Source organism: Lygodium microphyllum, chromosome 10 (genome assembly GCF_053477565.2).
Source record: "Lygodium microphyllum isolate KBCC chromosome 10, Lygodium_microphyllum_v1.1.10, whole genome shotgun sequence".
Taxonomy (NCBI): Eukaryota; Viridiplantae; Streptophyta; class Polypodiopsida; order Schizaeales; family Lygodiaceae; genus Lygodium; species Lygodium microphyllum.
The window spans coordinates 10,547,020-10,552,489 of record NC_141144.1 but is presented as its reverse complement, the minus strand read 5'-3'; positions in this window follow the sequence as shown (position 1 = coordinate 10,552,489).

The following is a 5,470-nucleotide window of genomic DNA, read 5'->3' as shown; positions in this document are numbered from 1 at the left end:
CTAACACATTTAATCCTTTGACTTACAGTGTTCGTTCATGTAATTTAAATCATAACACACAAACAATGAAAAAAATCCTTTGAAAAAAAATAAATTCTTTATTTAATAGAGATTCTTGTATAAGTATTCACCTTCCGTCCATATCAAAGAACGGCAAAAAATGCCTCTATTTTTCCAGGATTTTTGCCTCTAACTAGTATGGGGTCTCAAGAAATCTATCAGAGTCACATAAGAGTTTAGAAGATTCCTAGGAGTTTAAGAGTCTATTGGCTAGAGCCCCTTGGCACCCTTAACTCCTCCTGCCCAAGGACCTTCCTATGGAGTAGCCTCTTGCCATGAAGATTGGTCTAAAACTCTCTGAGGCAGCAGCTAACCGTCCTTGGAAAAGGGACCCACAACTAGCCGTGGGGGAGGTCTAGTATGCTTTTGTTTTTATCATGTCGCAAAATTAGTACATTTGGATTTTGATTGAATTCAATCGACTTCCTAAGTGCATCAAGTTAAACTTGTATGCACTGTTATAAGCACAAGCAATTCTTTTTCAAGCAATATTCATACACAAATAGAGTGGCAAATTGAGCAAGATCTTAACTTAGTGGCAATCCTTTCCAACTTGTTCTTCTTCCTAACTTCTTAGATTTCTCTTAATTTCTATTCGGATCTTTCTTTTTCTAAGTCCCATTTTCAAGATCTAAATTCCAATTAGTCCTCCTTTATTGGATCTTTCTTGATTATCATTAATCTTTGTTCGCAATCTTACTTGTAACTCTTGTTAAAGGTTGGTCGCTTGACCTTATCATGAGGCTTGAATATTTTTCTAGACTTCTATAGATTGGAAAATAATTAATTTTTTTTCTAATTTGTGGAACCAAGTTGGAACTTAGAATCACAGTTTTTTCTTGAAAATTACGTGAGTTGATAATACGAGTATTTTTTTTAAATATTTTTTTCTAAGAATTTTTGGACTATTATTTTTTCTCAAAAGAGAATGATATCGTCCTTTTGGTTATTGGTTCGAATATCCTAGATTTAAAAATAGTTATGTATTCAATTTAATAATGTCTAATGAGCTATATATGCCATAATTTTGACTGAATTAATAATTGTAAATTTTCTTTTCTAAAAAGAGTACTCCTAATCAAAAAGATTTAATCACCTATTTTAATTATCCTAACTCACTTTAAATGAATTATAAATACCAAGAAAAACTATTTTTAAATTTATATAATTTATAAGTACTAAAGATTTAATTTTGATACTTACATAATTCATAAATATAAAAAATTTCTTGATATAATTTTTACATTTCTCTACATTTACATAAATTTTAAATATTAAAAAAACTATTCTTAATATAATTTTTATCTTTTTTTACATTTACATAATTTGTAAATACTAAGAAAAATATTCTTTATATAAATTTTACCTTTTTTACATTTATATAATTTGCAAATAAATATAATTTCAATTTTTTTATATTTACATAATTTGTAAATGCTAAACCAAATATTCTTAATCCAAATTTTCACTTTTCTATAGCTAAAGAAATATTTGTGATGTAAATTCTTTATATGCAGTTGGAGGGAATTTATTCAATGCTTTTCAAAGTTATGTGATTTATCCTACTTTTTAAAAGTCTAAATTAATCATCTTTACTTATTCTAACATTTCTTTTCTATTGAATTTCTATTAAGCTATAATTTCTTTACCAAATAATAAAACTCTTCTAATAAGGTTCCTACTCATGTATTCATAATTGCCAATTAATCTATGGAAGAACTTGGTCTTGTGTTGCATGTGATGACGTGTTGACCACATTCACAATGTATTCGTAGCTACCGCGCTCCCTGCTCTTGAATGCGATCTCTTTAGGGCCATCGCGAATAGGGATGTTCGCATATGCTAGCTTCGAACTTGGTCTTGATTAGAAGTCCAAATGGTTAGATGGGCTCCTTGCAAGGTGACGGAGACTTCATAGAAAGGAGAAGTGGCTTGTTCCACAGTTACGAGAGGCATGAAAGGTAGATGAGTCTTCCCAATCTGAAATAGTGCTTTCCTTTGCGATTAATGATGACATCTTGCTCTTCTTCGTCCCTCTCTCTCTCTCTCTCTCTCCTTCACTCTCTTCCTCTCTATTCTCCTCTTCTCTTCACCTGCCTCTTCCTTTCTTCTTTTCTTCTCCTCCCCTAGTATCCTCTTATTGTCTTATCGTCCTCTTCTCCTCTCCTCTTCTTTTCCTCCTTCTTTGCGCCTGCTTCTCCACCTCTTCTCTTCTTTTCCTTCTTTTCTCTTCTCCTCTTCTCCTCTTTCACTTCCCTTTTTCTCCACCTACCTTCTTCTCTTCTTCATTTCTTCTCCTCCTTCACTTGCCTTCTTCTCCACCTACCTACCTACCTACCTACCTGCCTGCCTGCCTGCCTGCCTGCCTACCACCACCTCCTCCTCCTCCTCCTCCTCCTCCTCTTCTCTCTCTCTCTCTCTCTCTCTCCCCCTCTCTCCCCTCTCTCTCTCTCTCTCTCTCTCTCTCTCTCTCTCTCTCTCTCTCTCTCTCTCTCTCTCTCTCTCTCTCTCTCTCTCTCTCTCTCTCTCTCTCTCTCTCTCTCTCTCTCTCTCTCTCTCTCTCTCTCTCTCTCTCTCTCTCTCTCTCTCTCATAGCAATTGGTAGTCAAGGTAGAAGCATTAGGCTAAGCTAAGGCTTTATATCCTAAGGCTATTAGCCTTATCAAGCATATCCTTAGACCCCTCCTCTTCTCAAGTGATGCTATCAAAGTTGCTTTAGTGACGTTCATCTTATGTAGTTGGAGGTGATGATGGTGATCGGTTCGAGGCAGATGGTGATTGCGATGAGATGAGGTTGGTGGCATTTGATTTGTCAATGGGCATAATTTTTTTCTTTTCTCATTTTTCCTTAAACATTTATTAAGGTGTTCAAACCGTAAAACCCACTCCCCCCCTAACACTAATTCATGTGAAAAAGGGGGGCAGGGTGGGGGGGAAGAACATTACATCCTCTTTTCCTTAGAGGAATCAAGGTGTCCTCATCTCGAAGGAACTTAGGATTTGATTCTAGCAGAAGTGGAAATTATAGCGCTTGTGGATTAGAAATCATTAATGCTTCTACTAAGCTACTTGATTACATGCATAATTGAAGTTTAAGATTATAAGGACAAGATAGAAAAATCATTATAAAGCAATTCTTATTGCAAGTGTAGTCTTTATCACATTTTGTGATGCCTTTCTAAGATTTTATTGGATCCTAGTCCTTTATTACAAAAGAAATTGGGGATGTTGTTTACATAGAGTATCCTCCTCTGTCCAGATGGCATCCTCTTCAAGATAGTCTTTCCACTGGTGGGATGAGATACTCACTGATGGGTTGGCTTCGAAAGGTATGTTCCTTTACATCAAGCATGTTGTTAGGTTGAAGCTCAAGGACTCCTTAGCTTGGCATTACAACTTATTGATAATCAAGAACATGATTAGGATTGGGCATATAACCTTTTATGAGGCTAACATGAAATACATTGTGAACTTTCAAGTGTTTAGGAAGTTGTAACGTGTAAGCATTGAGTCCTAGACACTTGAGAATTTTGTATGGTCTTAGCTTCTTGAATTGACCCAAGGAGGATAAGGAACTCTTCTTAGAACAAACACAAATAAAAACCAAGTTTTCTTCCTTGAAGATCTGTTCTTGTCTTCCTAGATCAGCATATGCTTTTTGTTCATCCTTGGCAGCTTGGATATCTTGTCTGATAGCCTTAACTTATTCATCCATCTCTTCCAACATCTTCTTGGAAGCTTCTACTTTTAGGGAAAGGGTCATCAAAGTTTAGTGGGGTTAGGAATTCTTGTCCATTCAATTCTTGAAACGGGATCATTTAGATGTTTTGATAATAGGATGTGTTGTAGGCAAACTCCACCAAAGGTAGGTATTGTATCCACCGCTTAGGCTCCCTACTATAGCAATAAGCTCTAAGTATGTCTTTAATGACTTGGTTGACTCATTCAGTTTTCCCATCAATTTGAGGATGATAGGTGGTATTAAAATAAAGTTGGGTGCTATTTGCCTCAAAAAAACTCTTTCAAATATGAGAAGTGAAGAGAGAATCATGATCGATGATGATCCTTTTAGGCAATCCATGGAGCCTAAAGATTTTCTTCGCAAAGATCCTTACAATATCTAAAGTCTTGTAGTTGGTTTTAACTAGCATAAGGTGAGTAATCTTGGTTATCATATCCACAATGACTAGGATTGAATTGTATCCCCCTTGGATACAGGGTAACCCAACTATAAAATCCATCCTGATAAATTCCCACTTCATTTGCAGGATGTTAAGTAGTTGAAGCTTTTCGGGCATCTTAACATGTTTAGTTTTTACTCATCGTTGGCAGCTCAAGCATTCAATGACATATTTAAGAACATCTCCTTTGAGATTTTCCCAATGAAATCTTCTTCTTATACTGTTGATGAGAGTCTTTGCATAGCTCAGATGTTTTGGGAAAGGAGAATCAAGGGTTTCCCAAAGTATATTCTTCTTGAGGTTTGTACTTGAACTTAAAATTAGAGTCTAACTCTCTTTGGATAGGACTTCTTTTATCATCTATTGGTAGCTTGGATCCTTACTGGCTTTCTCTTAGCCATTTCTATGATTGGATTACTAGGCATTGACACCCTTGTTGTTAGAGATATTTCCTTAGATGATTCTTCTAAGATAAGGACATTGAGAAATGTTTTGCAGCTTAGAGCATCCACAATGGCATTTTTCTTACCTGGCATGTACTTGATCTCGAAGTCTTACTCTTGCAAGACTTCAATCAATTGTCGTTGACTCATGTTTAGATCTGGTTGAATAAAGATCCACTTGAGACCCTTATGGTCGATGACTAAGGTGAACTTTGTGCCAAGAAAATAGTGTCTCCATAATTTAAGAGCATGAATTACACTAAGTAGCTTCAAGCCATGGGTAGCATAGTTATTCTCACATGAATCTTTTGCTTCCTAGAAGAATAGGCTATCAAATGGCCTTCTTGCATGAGCACATAACCTAATGCAAGTGAGCTTGCATCAGTGAGAAAAATTCAAATTCTTTGTTCAAGTTGGGTAGTTTTAGAATAGGAGTTGTGATCAAGCTCTCTTTAAGCTTCTCAAAGCTAGACTATTCAATGGGAGTCCATGCAATAGTGGTTTGCTTCTTGAGTAAATCAGTCAAGGGTATTGTAATGGCTTCCCATTCTTGTATATCTTTAATCTTGGCAAGGTCTACCACAATCCCTTTTTCAGAGACTATAAATCCAAGGCACTCAATCTACCTCTTAAAGAATGTACATTTCTTCTTATTGGCATAGAGCTTGTGTATCCTCATTGTTGCAAGGACAACTTCGAGTTGTGATTCATGATCTTCATCCTTCTTTGAGTAGGTCAGGATGTCATTGAAGAAGAAAAGAATAAAATCATCAAGATAGGGCCAAA